We start from the raw sequence: 20,953 nt of genomic DNA on the forward strand, positions 1-20,953 counted from the left end.
GGATGATTCCAAACAAAACAGGTGCCATCGTAAGTAACGCATTCTGAATCAAACCGAGTCACTTCAGCTCCGTAGGGTGAGTTGGAGGTTCGAGGGTCGAGATCGAGGCGGGGAGGTACTCGAAATATATACTATAACCATATGGAGCCTTGGTAATGTGGTTACCTGAGTGGGCTAGATGGAGGGAATGAACATGCGTTATATATGATTATTAACTGCTTTAAGTTAATATTACATTCAGAAATAGCCCCACATAGCAGAGATACATAGCTCCCCTACCAGCCAGACATAGAAGATCTCCCACCACGTAGCACCAGCCCCACAGCCCACATTGCAGCAGCCATACGCAACAGGCAGAGAGGGAGGGACAACATAGCTGATTTACACGGAGACCACCCGACATAGCCAGTAATAGCTACCGGGCATAGCCAGTTGTAATTGCTTCAAGGTGCGGTCATTGTCTAGAGACGGGAGGCCTAGCCGCCTTGACAGTCAGAGCTAGATAGCTCCTATTCAGATCCGTAGACTGTCAGAAATATGTATAAGCAATATATGCCTGGTATGCTATCTGTTTCTGTGAGCTATGGGAGTAAGGCTATGATAGAAAGAGGTAAGGGTAAGAGGTAAGAGGGCCTTCCGTAGGTTCTTTGTAGAGGTCGAGAGAGAGGTTGCGTCAATGTAATGTAGAGGTTCGAAGAATAGGTTCTAGGTTCAATTTGTTTGTATGACCGTCCCAAACCAAATAGCCGCCTAGTCCATAAACCCACCAGTCCAGCAATGACTGTTTCCATCCCAGCTAGGAATCGAGATGCGTGGGGAATATATAGGGGGCCGTTTTCTTGCTTGCTCTTCCCGTTCCGTCAAGCGCTTTATTGAGACGAAGGGAGCCGGCGCTTGTAAGACTGTGATACTTACTACGAGTGATACTTTGAATGGTACTAATCCTACCTACAACCAATCTATACAAGCTATCTAGCCCTACAAGCTACCTATACATCCTATCACCCACACAACAATACATACCCATCGAAAGAGAACTCACCTGACAAGCTAGACTGATCCCAATGAATTAACCATACAAGCTAGATAGACTTAACTAGCCATACATCCCTGCTAGTTAACCCCAGAACCCTACCCATCAATCATACAAGCTATCTAACCCCCTACCCAGAGGATATGAGACCGAGATAGCTACTGATGAGACCAGCTAGCTACCCAATCAACCAGACATACACTTAGCATACACTTAGGTACAGGGACAGCTAAAGGTACAGATACAAGTAATAAAGGTACAGCTAGAGGTGGGACAGCTACAGCTGAAACAAGGAGAAGGACAGCTATTAGAGGTACTGATTACAGCTCATATACCGACTGATATTGCTACAGGTACAGCAGCTATCATACCCAGCTAACTCAACCAATCAGACAGACTCTATAGACTAGACCGAAGCTAACCTAGCCCTATTGTTTGTTCTCAGAGCTATTGGTGTACGAGAGAAGCAGTAGACGGTGAGATAGCTTGGTTGAAGGCTATAATGGTGAGATAGCAAGCGCTAGAAGTAGGTGAGGGTGGGATAGCTAGCGGAGGTACCGTTCATTATTGGAAAATGATACATGGGATCTTGTTCCTCTTCCAAAGGGACGAAAACTTGTTAGATGCAAATGGGTTTACAGAACCGAGATTGGACCAGATGGAAAAGTTGATAAACATAAAGCTCGTCTTGTTTCTAAGATTTTTTCATAAGTTTAAGGCATTGACTATATTGAAACCTTATCCTTGTTTCCAAAATGAACTCTATCCACCTTGTTCTTTCCCTTGCTGCCTCTTTCAAATGGGAAGTCCATCAGATGGATGCTAAATCTGCCTTCTTGCATGGGGACTTGCATGAAGAAATCTATATGGAACAACCTCCTGGATTTATACAAACAAACTCTAGCCTTGTATGTCGGCTTAAGAAATCCCTTTATGGTCTCAAGCAAGCCCCTCGGGCTTGGTATGCAAAAATGGATAGTTTTCTTTTAGATACTGGCTTTTCTAAGTGTCATTCTAACAATACTATCTACACCAACAAAGTGGGTAAGTCTCTTATCATTCTTGTTCTTTATGTTGATGATCTTATCCTTACTGGTAGTGATCAAAACCTTATAAACCATGTGAATTCTAGCCTTAAAAATAAGTTTCAAATGACAGACTTAGGACACTTGCATTATTTTCTTAGTATTCAAGTCTTGCAATCCAAGGAAGGTATTTCCCTTTCCCAGTCCAAGTATGCATGTAATGTTCTATGCCACTTTCACATGGAAGACTGTAAGCCAACCCCTTCTCCCTTTCAGTCTGGAGTCAAACTTTCAGTCACTTGTACTTCCCCTGAAGCTGATGCTACCTTATACCATCAACTTGTAGGAAAACCTTTGTATCTGACCCATACTCGTCCTGACCTTTCCTTTGTTGTTGGCCTTATTTCTCGGTTTATGAAAAACCCACATGAAAGTCATTGGAAAGAAGCTAAAAGAATACTTTGTTATGTTCGAGGTACAATTTAGTTTCGGATTCATTATAGTGCAGAAACATCTCCTCTATTGGTTGGTTTCATTGATTCTGATTTGACTAGTGACCCTAATGATCAGAAGTCTGTTGCAGGTTATGTGTTCACTCTTGGTTCTAGACCTATTACATGGGCTTGTAAGAAACGAAGTGAAATTTCTCTTTATTTAGCAAAAGCAGAGTATCATGGCACCGTAGAAGCTAGTAAGGAAGCCTTGTGGCTTTGTCAGATCCTGTCAGAGTTTGGCTTTCAGCAGCAGCGTCCGACTACACTTTGGTGTGATAATCAAACTGCCATTCAACTATGCAAAGATCCAGTCTAACATCAGCGCAAAAAACACATTGAAATACACATGAACTTCATCAGAAAGCTCATTCATGACCATGTTCTTGAAGTGCAGTATTTTTCAATCGATGATCAAGTTGCAGTCATTTTACAAAGGCTCTCACAGAGGCGAAGTTTACTAAACTTCGATTTATGGTTGGAGTTCAGGAAGTTGTCACTAAGGGGGGATAGGCTGTAATGCCTCCTTCCTTCTCCTATTGTGCCATATTTGTACATCCTTCAATCCTATCCCAAGATGTTCTTAGGATATTCTGACACATAGGAAATAGTTAAGTATAACTTGGTCGAGTGTAGAGTTAGGTAAAGTGTGTTTCTTTACTATGTATTTTTGTAACTTACAATCCGACGGTCACGATATGTTCTAGACATTAAGTGATCCGACAATTCATTCTCTCTTTAATATTACCGACACTTGATCCATGGCTTAACACCCAATTGGTCCATGATCTCTATTTAAAGAGCATGGAGGGTCATTTGTAGGGTGACCATTCATCAGAGAAGCTTATGTAAATTTTCTTTCTTTTATTAATAAATTTCCTGAATTGGCCACGTTGGCTTAGGTCATGGACTGTTTCCCTCTTTGAGGGTTTTAACCACGTCAAGAATACTGGTGTATTGATCTGCGATCTATTTATGAGCAGTGTCCTTTGGTGTTCTATCTGAAGAACTTACCCTGTAAATTCCTACAAATTATGTTACAACTGAAGCACTTTCAACTCGAATTTGTCATCAAAAACTCTTAATGAGTCAATGATCCTCCCTATCCATTAAAACGAGAATTTTTAGAGTGTAATTCTAAAATATAATAAATCTAAAAAAATAAGAGTTCTCATCACGAGCTTGCTTACCATGATCATAGAGAACAAATTAAACTGACATTACCATATTGAACACCAAATTAGGGTAATGGCTTATGATTTTTCAATTGTAAGATAAGGGACATCACGAGCCAACTTGTTCAGTTTGATTATAACCAGTGAATGGCATTGTTGTAATCTGGTCACCAAACTAGGATAATGGCTTTTTAGCATCAAAAAGGAAAAGAAAAGAAAAATAAACTTACCTCTAATTATTGCACTATTAAATGGAAGAGACACTAGATTGTTATTGGTTAAAAGGTAACCCTATCAAGGCTATCAATGTTTGCTAGCAGTAGTGGCTCTACCTGTGACAAACGCGTACACCACAAACTAAGTCGTAAAAGGCCCCCTACTTTATTTTTATAAACCAATTAATGGCTGATACAAGTAACTAGGTGTTTTTCATTCACGAAAGGTTTTTAAAATGAAATTTCAATTTAATGAGTTTTATAGCCAGAATAATTTTATTTATCTAAATATTTCGAAAAGTAGTTTTCACTTCTTAACTTATTTTTACTGGATTTTTGGAAAATTTCATTATTATCAGAGATAACTGGTTCTTCCAGTGAATCACCAATTGTTGTACTGCTCAACAACCCCCACTTTGATATATTATAAAATTATTATAAATTTCCTACGAAATTTATTATATTAAAATATGGACCCTTTAATTTTAAAAAAGCCTTTGATTTTTATTTATTAAAAAAAAAATTAAAAAAAAATAGAAAATCAACATAAAAATTGTTAATAAAGAACTATAATCAAAGTTTAATACTTCGGATTTTTAATTAAAACTCAAGTATTAATCTTTGATTATCCGAAAAACCAAATTTTAAATAGCCCCCGAGACCAAAATTATACTTAGGCTTTAAAAACCTTAAGTATTAAATAATATTGGTTATTTAATTAAAATCAAAATGAATAGGAGTTTTCTAAAGGAAAAGACTCCCCTGCTAACACCGATTGCGATTTGATAAAGCTCAGACTCGATGGGATTATACATGCCAATCCATAAAATCCAGCGTCCACAGGCTATCGAAAAAATTTCAAAGGCTTAAGTCCTGCCTCATGCCTATTCTGATTATGATTAGACCGGACCCGAATGGGTTATTAATTGCATTTCTAAAGGACCTCGTGTCCATTGCAATCACATAATCCGCTATCATATAAGTCCATGCCCCATTACCTTCGCCGATTTGTGATTGTGATTAGACCAGCCGAATTGCGATTGTGATCTACGATTAGGCCTGGACCTGACGGGAAAATAAATTGTGATTCATAAAAATTCTCGCATCTACGGCGATCGTAGTTCTATTAGCCATGCTGTCTATTCCAAAGACTCCTGCCAAATGTGATTGCGATCTGCGATAAGACCCTTTCCACTACCATATCATCTGCCACGTCATCTTTCCACATGGATCTGCCACATCATAGTGACATCACCATCATGTCATCCCGCATATCACAAATCACAAGTCTTTCAGCCACTTCTTATAGTCTACCACTCCATAACTGCGATTGCGATATTCCCGAGTATTGCGATTGCGATATGTATTTTGCGATTTGCGATAAGATCGTAAAGTCCACCTCTCTTATCACAGACCTCACTCTGAATTCCTCTCCATGATGGTTGTGTTTGGGATTTATTACACTCTACATTTTTATACTAATTTCCTGCAAAACGTGATTTGTTTCAAATGAAACTCGCTTATGGGACTCATTTAATTTTTACTTATTGATTCTTGTTTTCCGTGTTAAGGTTCATGAAAGAGGAGGATAGTTATGCTGATAAGCGGCAGTTTAGTTCAAACAAATGGACAAACATCTAGATAATCCTATGGAACAAACAAAATCGATGAAGATAGCAAATCACATCCATAAATTCCTACCAAAAATTGTTTTCCTTTAAGCATTATTGAAGGGATCTGTTTAAATGCCCTCAACGCTCTACACAATACATTCAGTTGTTTTTATGCTATTTAAGCTTGCTTGTTGTATGAAATTAAGGTCCTGAATTTTATGAAGAAAGACTTATGAAAGCTCGCACTATTGTACGTTCATACTTTTCTCAATAGAACACCTAGAACATTGTTTTAGGATTTTTCATAAAGAATTGTAAGAAGTTGCATTTCTATACTCCTGAAATCATCTTTGTGAGAATGACTAAACTACTGTTATTTATTTTATGAGTTGAGAAACGCGCATCTGGTATTTCTATCTTTGTACCTATGTTTTGTTCATAAATAAATAGTGAATTTATCTTTTCAAATTGCTTATTGCATGGTATTTAAAGAACAGCGTTACATGTATTCATTTTTTATCATGTTGCCATTAATATTTTTAAATACAATTTAAGCAATTTGGTTTGATATTCTAAATGCGATATGAGTTATACACATTATTTTGATTAACTATTTAATCAAAATAATCATCTTGAAATATTTTCATTTCCATTGGTGTTTGAGCAATCTATATTATCATTTACTAAGAAAAATCATATATAGATCGCATCTAGATAAATGTTAAACAATCCTGGGTTATAGAGTAGATTAATGCATATGTTTTCCATTTGATTCATTGTTGCAAATCAATCTATTTCACTCCACTATAAGCATTACACATTCATTCAATCACCTTTCTTTGGGAAACTGGTCCCATTATATCCAATCGGAGCCACTACCTATATGGAAAAGGAGTTGTCTTAAGGTTCGGACTGGGTGGTTTCCCCCATGTTGATGCAACAATTTTTGAGGCCTCAACACACACATATGTGAATTATCATGAATAAAATGGTCTAATTAGCAATGTTGGATTATTTTGTTATGATAATAATAATTTTGATTTTAAATGATTTTAATTTCATTAAAATATATCATCGAATATTTTTTTTATAAAATTTTAAGTTTAAATTACAATTATTGTTTTAATTCAACCATTAAATTACTCGCATCTTTCAATGGCATATGTTGGATCTTGTGAATCAACGGTTCATATTCCATTTTGGCACCCCCAAGTTCATCTAAAGTTTAACAGTTGGGGGGTCCAAAATATTGTTTTGAGAAAACCATCATGTCAAACATGGCAACATTTGGTGAATTTGATCACCCCCTCACGAAAACCACTTACAGTCAGCAACCCTTCCCGAAATCAACTTATGGTTTTAGTGTTTCTTCTCAAGAAAAAATGCATGACAGAGCATCGTGCTCAGGTGTCAATAGCCATCTTGATAATATAAACACCAATTTGAAAAGGGATTCGATGGTTAAAGACTAGTTTTTGTTGTAAACAAGGAATTTATTTTTACTGTGTGCTTCAATTAAAATTTCGTAGTGTTTTCAATATATGATTTTCGGGTACATGTTTTGAGAAAACAAAGATGAATTTCAAAAATTGGAGACGTGGGTGTTTTGTAGAACAACATCAATTTGGTCTCTCTCTAGAATTTTTGCAAAACTGTCAAAGGTTTTGAGATATTTTTGCGGTTCTTCGAAAGGGAATTATTCATATTTCTTGAATGGTTGGACTGGAAAAAATTTCAACAAAATCAACAACCAAGAAAAGGAGTAAACAAGTTGCCAAAGAAAAGCCCATGGAGACTAGACAGAACAAGAAATATAGATTAGACAAGTTGAATGTGTTACTTGAGGCTGCCAGTACCCTCAGCTAATGTTCCAGGGTATCAGAACCATTTTTGTCCACTTGTTTAATCCAAAACTCAGTTTTTCTGTTTCATGGATAGTCGGCCTGCCAATTTTGTATGCAAATAGGAGAGATGACAATGCCTTTGTCAACAGTTTTTGATAAGCTTGACAATGTGTCTATCAACTATTTTGAACAAAGTTATGCATATTGATCAATAAACGAAACCTACAGGAAAAGGCCGATAACATCTCTGTCAATGATTTTGAAACAAAATAGAGACGCTAACATCTTTGTGGTCAACAATATTCAAAAGGATTGATCTCTTGGTTGTCAGCAATATCTCAGATCAGAAAATCAGTAATGTCAACGGCCTTCCTATCAACAATTTTTCCAAAAAAACATAGAGCAACTAAAGACATCCAGGAGCAATTTTAATAAAATATATAGAGGGACCTATTTTTCTGAAACAACGATGATAATCTACAGTGGGACCCGTTCTATTTTCCAACAAGATAGTTGACCAGATTACTCTATTTTTGCCTAGATTTTAGCAGATTTGCCTACATTTTTTTCTAGGGTTCATTAGATATTTTCTGAAGTTTATTTTTTTCATGCATGAACCTAAAAGATATTTATAATATATTTATATTTTAATTATGAGGATTCTATTATTTTTCAAACTGTTATGTAATTTCTATAAAAACAATTTATGTAAAGATGTAATAATGTTAGCTTTTAATGCCAAAATCCTGTCACTTTGTAAATATTTTATTACAGAAATCCTAATTGAAGTATTCTAGCTCGAGTTCTTGAGAGAAATTGTGTTTCATGTATGTGTTTCTAGTGCTTTCATACCTTTTCTTTGCACATGTTGAAAGTAACATAGTGGAACTGGGTAAGAATAGATTGAGTGTCAATCTCTCTAAAATCCCCTACAAAGTTATAATCATTTAAAGTGATTAATTAATTGGATTGTTTGTCTAGGTTAATTCCTCTACATCTTTTAATTGTTGCCTTCTGGCATCTTTTGAATGTGTTTTGTTTGGCTGTAGAAATCTTCTACATGCATCCATTAAATCTGGTTGACAAAGTTTCAGTATGATTTCTTAATTACCATGAATTCCCTTATATTATTTTGTCAAATCCTTTAAAGATCATGTTATTCTGTCAAATTGGATGCTGCCACTTTGACCAAGGACTCTGCAAGTGAGGGATTTATTCTTAAACAAATATTGGACAATCATTAGCAACAGACCAAAATAAATCTTAAATAAGGTCATTGTACTGCATACGCTGTTGTCCAGTGATAGTGAACAACATTAAACAAAGCCTCGTAACAATTGAGGGAGCCCCCTCTGGTTCAAGGGCTAGCTTGAACCTAAAGATTGGTTGAGTTGGTTTATAGGCGTAGTTTTGCAGCCAAGAACTGCCTACGAGAAATGAGTATAACATTTGGTGTTGTTGTCAGGGAACAATGTGACGAAGAAATTTTTCCGTGGATCATGATCACGATTAGATCTACTCTTTTCTGGTAAAAAAAGACTAGACACTTGATATTGGTTGCATTGATTTCACCTAGTGACTCCACTTTGTCATATGGCGATTCCATTGGTTTTCGGATTCATCTGGTTCAAAATGATTAGTGCATCTCTGGCTATGATAATAGCATGCAGCTGCATGTTTTTCTTTTTTTATAGAAATGGTAGCATTCAATATCTTATTTCTCTTCCTCTCTACTGTGATCAGAAAATTCAGAAGCTTACAAAAGATGCAACTTTCCAAGTTCACATGTAAGTATATGTTTCCTATGGAGTTTGAGTTTTATATTGTAAATATGTTTCAAGTTTTCATCTACTGGAAAAGTGGCCTTTCAGTAAATCCACTCCTCACTTGGTTACATTGGAAAGCAAATTACACCTAACAATGTAAATTTTTAGCTCAATAAAGTAGGTGTGTGTGCAATAGATTAGTGAGTTTGCAGTTTATGAATGGGGTGATTTCAACAGTGTTAGTATACAATAGATCAATTTACTTAAATCCTCTTCAACAATTTTCAGCTTCTGTTTCAAGTTTGCAGTATGAAGTTTGGTTTGGTTGAGTGAAATTACTTGCAGGGGATTCAAATGAGTAAATTTATTGTTCATTAACTAATTGAATCCATAGCCCAATGAAATAGGAATTGTTGCGCTTATTTCCACTTATAGTGTTTGTTGTTTCACTTCAGCAATTTTCAGTTTTCAGATTTCAGTGTGAAAGAGTCTCTAGATTAGTGCAAGCAGTATGGTTTCATATTTGCATATGAATTGACCCCATGACCAATAGACTCAAGGAAGCTGGTCTAGTCGGCTCTTTGTTTCCCACAAGGGGAAGAAGTCCACAATTGGAGCCGATGTTGTAACTTATTTTGACACCATTAAAAGTTACAAGAAAAAATTGAAATTTACCAATTATTCATGGCCACATTATCACGCATATGTGAATTATCATGGATAAAATGGTTTAATTAGAGATGTTGGGTTATTTTGTTATGATAATAATAATTTTGATTTTAAACAATTTAATTTTATTAAAATATATCATCGAATATATTTTTATAAAATTTTAAGTTTAAAATTAAAATTATTGTTTTAATTCAACCATTAAATTTCTCGTAGTTTTCAATGGCAGATGTTGGCTCTTGTGAATCAATGGTTCATATTCCATTTTGACACCCTCAAGGTCATTCGAATTTTAACAGCTAGGGGTCCAAAATCTTGTTTTAAGAAGACCATCATATAATACGTGGCATCATTTGGTGAATTTGGGCACCCCCTTCATGAAAACCACTTACAATCAACAACCCCTCCCAAAATCAACTTATCGTTTTATTGTTTCTTCTCAAGCGAGAATGCATAACAAAGAATTGTGATCAAGTTATAATATCAGCACCAATTTGAAAAGGGGATTAGATGGTTAAAGACCAGCTTTTATTATAAACAAAGATTTTTTTTTTTATTTTGTGCTTCATTTAAAATTATGCAGTGTTTTTAGTAAATGATTGTCGGGTACAGTTTTTGAGAAAACGAAGATGAATTTCAAAAATCTGAGACATGGGTTTTTCGCAAAACGACATCAATTATATGTTCCCCAAGAATTTTTGCAAAATTTGAGATATTTATGGGGTTCTTTGAAAGGGAATTATTCAGATTTCTTGAATGGTTGGAATGGCAAAACATCCAATAAAATCAATGACCAAGAAAAGAAGTAAACAGGTTGCCAAAACAAACCCCATGGAGACTAGACAGAATAAGGAACAAGTATTAAACAAGTTGAATGTCTTACTTGAGGATTCCAGTACACTTAGCTAATGTGCCAGGGTATCAGAACTATTTTTTTCCACTTGTTTAATCCAAAACTCAGTTTTTCCATTTCATGGATAGTTGGCCTACCAATTTTGTATGAAAATCGAGAGAGCTGACAATGCCTTTGTCAACAATTTTTTTTAAGCTTGACAGTGTATATGTTGAAGTTATTTCAAACAAATTTCTGCATACTGATCAATAAAAGAAACCTACAAATAAAGATTGACAACATGCTTGTCAACGATTTTGCAACAAAATAGAGATGTTGACATCTCTGTTGTCAGCGATATTCGAAAGGATTCATCTCCCAGTTGTCAACAATATCTCATATCAGAAAATCAACAATGTCGAGGGCCTTCCTGTCAGCGAATTTTTCATAAAAACACAAAGAAACTAAAGACATCCAGGAGCAGTGTTGATAAAGTATACAGAGGGACTTGTTTTGTTGAAACAACGATGATAATCTACAGAGGGACCTTCTTTGTTGAAACAATGATGATAATCTATAGAGGGACCTGTTCTATTTTCCAGCTAGACAATTGACCAAATCACTCTATTTTTGCCTAGATTTTAGCATATTTGCCTACAATTTTTCTAGGGTTCATTAGATATTTTCTGAAGTTTATCTTTTTCATGCATGAACTTAAAAGATATTTATAATATCTCAATATTGTAATTATGAGGATTCTATTATTTTGCAAACTGTTATGTAAGTTATATAAAACAGTTTATGTAAAGATGTAATAGTGTTGGCTTTTGATGCCAAAACGATGTCAATTTATAAAGCTTTTATTACAAAAAATCCTAATTGAAGTATTCTAGCTCTAGTTCTTAACATAAATTGTGTTTCATGTATGTTTTTCTAGTGCTTTCATACCTTATTTCTGCACATGTTCAAAGTAACATAGGAGATTGGAATAAGAATAGATTGAGTGTCAATCTCTTTGAAATCCCCTACAAATTTATAATCATTTAAAGAGATTAATTATAGAGAGTGTTTGTCTTGGTTATTTTCTCTACATATTTTAATTGTTTCCTTTTGTCATTTTTGAATGTGTTTTGTTTGGTTGTAGAAATCTTCTACACGCATCCATTCTATCTAGTTGATTAAGTTTCAGTATGACCGCTTAATTATCATGAATTCCCTTATATTCTTCAGTCAAATCCTTTAAAAATCATGTTATTCTATCAGATTGGATGCTGCCACTTTGAACAAGGACTCTACAAGTGAGAGGTTTATTCATAAACATAGATTGGAAAATCATTAGCAACCACCCAAAATAAATTATAAATCTAGCCATTGTGCTCCATAGGTTTTTGTCTAGTGACAGTGAACAACGTTAAACAAAGCCTCGTAACAATTGAGGTAGCCCCCTCTGGTTCAAGGGCTAGCTTGAACCTAAATACTGGTCAAGTTGGCTTCTCGGCGTAGTTTTGCAACCAAGAACTTCCTACAAGAGACGAGTACAACAGACATATCAGTGGGCTACTATGCAATATGGATCTCGTAGTGGCATGCTACCATGGGAACTATGATTAGTCTACTAGGAGGCTTATAGCCATATTGACTGCATGTATATTTTTCAATATGACAGGTCATGTGGCCATATATGTCTCGAGCACAAATTTTTGTAAAACCAAACTTTGATATATATATATATATATATATATATATATATATATAGTGTTTCTTATGTTTCTATTATCTCTTTCAATGTATGTGATGTGTATTGAATTTAATATACATACATATATATATATATATATATATATATATATATATATATATATATATATATATATATATCTTTAGTGTTTCTTATGGTTCTATTATCTCTTTCAATCTATGTGATGTGTATTGAATTTAATTTACATGTGTCGCAAATGTATATCTAAAACACGATTAGCCAATGCATCTGTCAATGTGTTTAGATTTCTATAAATGTGTTGATATTGGATGAAATCAAAATTTCTTTCGAGAAGGTGGACCCTAAAAAACATACGAAGCATATTTGGACTTCCAATTGAATAGACATTAGTCAAATGTAGTACTAGGAGTTGTGATTCGAGCTCGATAACTATACGGTGGATACAATGAAAAATAGCATCAAACAATAGTTCGATCATTGCGTTATACTCAGCGATTTTATTGGTAGAGAGACTAATAAAAATCCCTTGTAAACTCACTAACTCACTGTTTGGAGCATATATAGCGAATGATGTAAAAGAAAGGTTCCAAGTACTATGACCATCGCCAATAGTATAACCAACATATGGTTCAAGGGATGTTGACATCTGCAAACCAAATGTAAACAAGATTAACAAAAACCATAAGAAACTCTGAAGGGAACACACTGCAAACACACTCAAGACACCTATATACAACATGTACATAATGCACTACACAAACACTCAAGCATAGTATTTCTTATGGTAAATCCCATTTCTAGGATGTGCCAATGGAACTCCATCGAAATCAACAAGCTCATAGAACCCTTTAGAAAGAACAAGTTTGACAATGTATGGACCTAGCCACATTGGCTTGAACTTCCCTGATCCTAATTTATCAGAACCTTGATTGTATAACAATACAAGGTCTCCTTCTGAGAATACACAAGGCTTGACACTCTTGTCATATTTCACCTTAATATGTTTCTTATGGGCTTCATTAACCATCGCGACATCACACCAGGTTTCATCTAAGCGCATCAAATGTAAGAGACGTTCCTGATCAGCTTTTAGCTGAATGGTTTATAAATTCATTGTTACCCTCTATTACAGAGGATGTGGCTAAGGGGGGAGTTGTTACAGAAGAGCAGGTCATTGCTCATGTGCAATATTTATACTTGATCTATACTCAGTCTGGCATGCTCTATGACAAAATTCATGATGCTCCTAAACCAGAATTTTATGTTCGTCCTCCTCCTAAATCAAATAAAGACTCTCATGCCAGCGATGGCGTGATAGGTACGACAAGAATGAAAACCACAAAGGCTACATCTAAGAAAGCCTGTATGGTTTCTAGTCAAAAAGCAGATGAGGAACCTCTCGCCTCAGAGGTCAATGCCCTGTCAACCGACAAAGGAAAAAATGCTAAGCAACCAGGAGGCAAGAAGAAAGGGACAAATAAAAAGAAGAAATAGGAGGATTTGACTCCTGAGAAACCTTCTGGAAACCCTGCTGGAAGGAAGAAACCTGGTCAACCATGCTTCATATGTGATGAGGACCATTACACAAAAGATTGTCCACATCAAGCTGAAGTCAAGAAGTTCTTCAAAAAGACTTCAAATACCTTAGCAGTATTGACTGATCCATTTCCAAATCCAGAAACTAACCTGGTTGCTAGTGATCGTGCTTCCCCATCCCAAGTGCCTACGCTATCCATCTCAAAACAACAAAATTACGCTTTGATATCTACAAGGAATAAGGATTATGGAAATCCACAATTGTCGAACGGCAAGGCTACTGATCAACCAAGCAGTTTGATAATGACTTCTTCAGAAGTTGTTCCACCAATCATTCCTGAATTAACAATAAAATTGCCTAAGGGAGTAATACATAAATCGACATTTAATCCTCGTGCTCAAGCAGCACAGAATTATAATATAGTGGAGGATCTAGCCCAATAGCCATCCGCCATGTTGACACTTGAAGTACTACAAAATTGTCCATCGCAAAAACAGGCTTTGTTATCAGCGATAGGTGGGATTGATACAGCGGATTCCAATCTAGTGGCCTTTAATCATAAGGGATACGAACCTCAGTTACCAGCACAACTCGATTTCCTCATACAGGTAAAAGCCCTCAACAAAACTATTCATCGAACAATAATTGATGAGGGAGCATGTACCTGTATTATGTCAACGAGTTGCTGGAAAACTTTAGGCTCTCCACCCTTGTCACGATCATCAACGACATTGAAAGCATTCGATGGAAGAACATACACACCATATGGGATATTAAGTAACTTACAAATCAAACTGGGGGGCAAGACAGTAGAAATTGAAGTCGAGGTCATTGATGGAAACCTTGACTACAACATCCTACTGGGAAGGCCCTGGATTTAGGCTATGGCCGCTGTTGTGTCATTATATTTTAGAAATATTGCATTCCCCTTTCAAGGTAGAATCACAATCATTGACCAACTCACCTTCCTCCCCAACAGTTCTCAAGTTACCAGAAGCATTCCATTGATCCATGGAAGCTCTCAATTGCTTCAAAATATCGGGGTAGGTCTCCTAAAAGACCCTTCTTTAATGGGCACTTTTTCCCTTCCACCTCCGAGTAATCTAGCGGAAGTGGCCATAGTGGAAACCTGTCACATGATATCTTCTACATCGTCAAAGGTCAAGAAGAATCCCGAACATTTCTTTAGCATGGATCATCGCCAGGTATTGCCCCCAAGCCCTATAGAATTGTTGTAGCAATCAATATTCTGGGCATGGGTAGCAAGCCCAAATCAACGCTCGATAAGCTTTTGGATAGATAGGTCTCTAGAGTATGGTACCTCTTCTGATCCTTGGTCGCATGTACATTCTACAAATGAAGGAATCATTCAGTCAATGATGATAGGAGAAACACCATGGGAAGATCACCACCATTGTTCCCAACCTCAAGATAACAACGAAGATTACTCTAATGGCCTTAATCATCCTTTAGTTTTTATTTTCTATCGAATAATGTAAACACAGTGGATTAAGAGCGAAATCTGTCCAATATTGAAGAAACTATTGCCATTAATATCTCGACCAAACAAGATGTTGTAGAGAATATACATGTTGGCAAAACTTGTTCTCCTTCAGAATTGGAAATATATTGTGCTCTCTTTCGTGAATTCAGAGATGTCTTTGCTTGGTCATACAAAGAAATTCCAAGCATTAACTCGAGCATCGTTGAACATGAAATCAAGATGTATCCTGATTTCAAACCAGTAAGACAACGGCTTCCGTCGGTTCACCCGAAGAAAGTTGCTGCCATTAAAGTAGAAGTTGAAAAACTTTTGCATGCTAGTTTCATTTACCACGTTCCCCTCACTGATTGGGTATCGAATATTGTTCCTGTGATGAAAAATCAAGGAACGATTAGAGTGTGCGTCAATTACAGGGATGTAAATCTGGCTTGTCCGAAGGACAAGTACCCTACACCCTTAATCGACCAGATTATTGATGAATGTGATGGATGCGAAGTATTTTCATTTATGGATGGATTTTTCAGATACAATCAAATAAATATCCACCCACAGGACCAGTCGAAGACTACATTCATATGTCCATGGGGCATGTTCGCGTACCACAAGCTACCTTTCAGTTTGAAGAACGCAGGGGCAATATTTCAGAGGGAAATGAACTACACCTTCCATAACATCAAACACATCGTTCAACCGTATCTTAACAATTTACCAGCTCATTTTTGAAAGCGGACTGATCATATTCAGCATCTGAGAGCTATATTTCTACATTGCCGACACTACAAGATATGACTCAATCCACACAAGATGTGTGTGTTTTGTGTTGGTTCTGGTTGGTTACTTGGTTTCGTAGTTTCTAAATACGGAATTCGACTCGACCTGTGTAAGGTTCAGGCAATCGTCAACATGCCTTCACCTTCAAATTTGCTTTAGATTCAGAAACTCCAATGGAAAGCAAACTTTCTGAGGAGGTTCATTCCAAATTACGTCGAACTTGCTAAAGGTTATACAAGTCTTTTGAAAAAAGAAGTTCCCTTCAACTGGGATCAGGTTGCGCAAGCTTCCTTTGATGCTTTGAAAAGTTCCATAGTAAAAGCATCACTAATGTATGCTCCTGATTATCAAAAGACTTTAACCTGTATCTCACTGCCACAGATACGAGTATCGCAATGGTTTTAGTACAAGAAGACAATGGAATAGAACATCCTATCTATTATTTAATCCGCAACTTAAATGATACAAAAAGCAAGTACTCCTACGTTGAAAAGCTAGCTTTGGCAGTTGTCCAAGTAGTACAAAGATTTTGACACTATATACTCTTTCACAAAACTACCATCTTGTCATATTGCAACCCTATGACATACATCCTATCGCGTCAATTGCTAGGGGGAAAGTATTCAAAATGGATAGCCATTTTGCAAGAGTTTGATCTGGAATTCACCAAATCCAAATCAAAGAAATATCTAGTTTTCGCGGAGTTACTTTGCGACCTCCCAACATCGTCCAACGATTTAACATCTCAAGCATCAATCGTGGATGAAACACTGTTTTTGATATCAACAAGTGACCCGTGGTACCAAGATATACTAATCTATCTCCAAACCCAAACCTTTAGGCCTAACACCTCTCGCTCAGAACAACAACGTACTCAATACCAAGCAAAAGACTACATGATCGTCAGTGATACACTTTACTGATGTGGTGTCAATACAGTTCTGCAAAGCTGCCTCACACATGAGGAGGCCGAAAAAGTATTCAATGACTGTCATTCAGGCGCATGTGGGGGGCATCTATCTGGCTACGCTACTACACAGAAAATATTGCGAGCTAGCTACTTCTAGCCTACTATCTTCAAAGATTGCATAACAGCAGTACGAAGTTTCCATGCTTATCAATTTTTTTATCGCAAAACCAGACTACCACTCGCACCTCTGCATCCAGTAGTTGTTGTTGGGCCATTCACCAAATGGGGCATAGATTTCATGACATGTAACCCCACCTTGGCCGAGGGGCATGGGTATATCATAGTCGCTATTGACTATTTTACAAAATGGGCTGAGGTGATGCCTACATTAAACGACAGTAGCGAAACAACTGCTCTTTTCTTTTTCAATCATGTAGTCTCTAGGTTCGGTGTTTCACAGGCTATAGTCACAGATCATGGATCGCATTTTCACAATCACGTGATGGTTGAATTAACTGCCAAATTAGGACTGTCCCACGATAGTTCTACTCCATATTATCCATAGGCTAATGGACAAGTTGAAGCGATCAAAAAATTCCTCAAGTGCATGCTGCAGAGAATGATTGGAGCACACAAATGGGATTGGAATTTAATCCTGTACTCAACTCTATGGGCACATAGAACCTCGGTGAGAAATGTGACCGAGTTTACGCCCTTTCAGTTGGTGTACGGCCTAGACGCTGTCTTACCAATTCAATGTGAGATTTCATCTCTAAAGCTCGCAATCGATCTACTTCTCGAAAGTTCAAAGGAAGAGGCTCGTTTCTTGGAACTAATCCGCTTAGATGAAACCTTTCATGACACCGCGCTGGCTAACGAAACACATAAGAAATGTGTCAAAGAACAATTTGACAAAAATGTCAAGCCTTGTGTCTTCTCCGAAGGTGACCTGGTCTTACTCTACAATCAACACTCTAATAAATTGGGAGCAGGTAAGTTCCAATCATTATGGATGGGCCCCTACATTGTTAAACGAGTATTAGCAAAAGGAGCCTACGAGCTGGTAAATTACGATGGAATTCCACTATCACAACCTTGGAATGGGTTGAATCTTAAGCGATACTATGCTTGACTAAGTGTAGTTATCTCTTTAAATGATTTTGTTTCATTTTTGTTTTCATCAAGAGTTGTCATTTTGGTTAAGTAATCCACTTTGCATTTATTGCAGATGTCGGACTTTTTGGAAACATTCGTTGGGTACGCCAACGGAGCTAGTCGTAGAACACAGAACTTATCTTCTACAACCTGGGCCATCTTTGATCCAAGCGGCGAGTTAGTGAGTTTTAGGGGGATATGTATTGGTCAATCAATGAACAACATCACTAGATATAGCACATTGATAGAGCTTCTCTCTAATAACATTTCGCATGGCATACACCGACTTATTATCAAGCTAGATTCGTAACTCGTCATTCTACAGCTTACTAGCATCTATTCAATTCGGAACCCAACTATCTATCGTATGTTCCTAAGAGTCAAGATTTTGGAAAGACAGTTTGATTCCATTCAATATCAACACATTTCCAGAAACTTAAACACTTTAACTGATTCATTAGAAAATTATGTGTTAAACAGACGTTTGGAAAATTTGTAAAGAAAAGCACTTTACATCAACACTTGCATCTGGATCACATAACTTAACAGAAATAAACTCCAAAAATCAAAAATGTATAACCATTTATGGTTTCACATAATGTTTTGTGTACAAGGAAAAATCGGTCATGCAACCAAGTAACTCAAAAGTAAATGCAGAAAAGCATCCTATACTAATGATGGTGGTGATAACATGTCACCGCCTGTGTGATCATACGCAGGAGCCTAGTCCATTGACTCAGAACGCCAGTATGTAACCTCAAAGGTAATGTTGGGTCCCTATAATACTAGTGATTACCCCATTACTATTGTAGTTATACCCCTTATTTATATTGTTGTGCCCCTATTACCCACATATTGTTATTTCTGTGCCCCATAGAATCCCTCTATTATTATTTTTGTGGCTTTATATTATTATTGTTAGGTCGGCTGGATTATATTGTGACTCCTTAGACTCCTATATATAGAAAGGAGGTTTTGTCATTTGTATCATCCAAGAATTTTTCATTTATGTAATGTAAAGGAGGTTGCCCCCTCTAAGAGGCTGAATTCTAAGGCGTTGATCTTTCTTTTCTATCTTTTCTTGAGCTGGTTTCATAACATTTGGTATCAGAGCTTTGGATTCTAGGGTTTCGCTGCTCCAAACAGGTCATAGTGGCATTTTCGCTATAACGTTTTTTTGGTAACGTTTCAGAAGTCGTAAAAAAAACCCATTTGAGAAGAAATCGCGTTGAACCTTGGATCCAAATTTCAGAGTTTTTGGCACGATAGTTTCGGAGATATGATCTGAGGAAGTTGGTCTTTTTGCAGACTCCTGAATTACACTCAAAACAGGTGACCTGGGGAAAATCGTCATAACTTTCTTTCTGAGCATCGGATTGAAATTTCGTAAGAAGTTACAGAAAGAGGACAGACTGTCGTTTTCTTTTATATATTTTTCAGAGTCAAAAGATGAAACAGTGACACGTGGCACGTCATACAAGTTCGCTCTACTGAACTAGTCTATAATCAAGTCACTGTGGGATATTTCGCATAACTCTTCCTTGGAGAATCCAATTTGGGTCAGACTTGTGGCATTGGAAAGAGGACACAGAGGGCTACTACAGGTCACAAATTCAGAACTATATAATTAGAAAGTACAGAGATACATCGGAGGCAATATCGAGCTCCTACAAAGTGAAAAAAGGTGTGTAGATTTTCTTTAATTTTTGCTTAAGCTTGGTTTGAAAATTTATTTTGAAGGAATTCAAAGGGCATATTAGAGAATTATTATCGGTAACTGATGCCCCGAGGAAAGAAAATGCAAACACCTAGTAAGGAGCCTGAAAGCTCTAGCATGACTCATGAAGAAGAAGAAGAAATGCTATATGATATATCAAAATTACAAGAACAAGTGCAACGAGTGTCACTTGCACAAAAAGCAACAGAATCTAAAATGGATGGTTTAAGGAAAGATGTAGAAGCTAAGATGGACGGTTTAAAGAAAGGTGTAGAAGCTAAGATGGATGGCATGGAAGCTAAGGTGAATGGCATGGACGCTAAAATTGATGGCATGGATGATAAGATGGATAAGTTGCTACAAGAAATGGTCACTAAGGGTGAAAGAGTACTAAAGGAAACTCATGATGAGAACAAAAGAAATGTTAATCATGATTCCATAGACTCTAATGTTGGATCGAAGACTCACCATGTTCCAAAAATCGATATGAGGAAGTTTGATGGCAAGGATCCCGCCACATGGATATTACAGATGGAGCAATTCTTCGATCTCAATAATGTGCAAAACACACAAAAGGTACGTATGGAAACTTTATATTTGGAACCAAATCAGTTTGTATGGTATCAATGGCTTTGTTCTCGTAAACAATTTATCACTTGGGCAATTTTTACGGAAGAATTGATAGCACATTATGAGGATACAAAAAGCAACACTTTTTTTAGCCAATTGATAAGTCTCAAACAAAAGGGTTCAATAATGGAGCACATTGAGGAGTTCCAAAAATTGAACATAAGGGTAAAAGATATTCCAGAGGAGCATAGGATTGATGTGTTCATAGGGTCTTTAAAGGATAATATCCAACATGATGTGCGCCTTTGGGAACCTGATTCATTAGAGAAGGCATTCAGGTTAGCAAGAAAAATGGAAAGCAAAATTATGGCAACTAGGAAGCATACCATTCACAACTATAAAGACG

The sequence above is a fragment of the Pinus tabuliformis genome, chromosome 6 (genome assembly GCF_031772625.1).
Source record: "Pinus tabuliformis cultivar Carrire ecotype Pingquan chromosome 6, CPIR1, whole genome shotgun sequence".
Lineage (NCBI taxonomy): Eukaryota > Viridiplantae > Streptophyta > Pinopsida > Pinales > Pinaceae > Pinus > Pinus tabuliformis.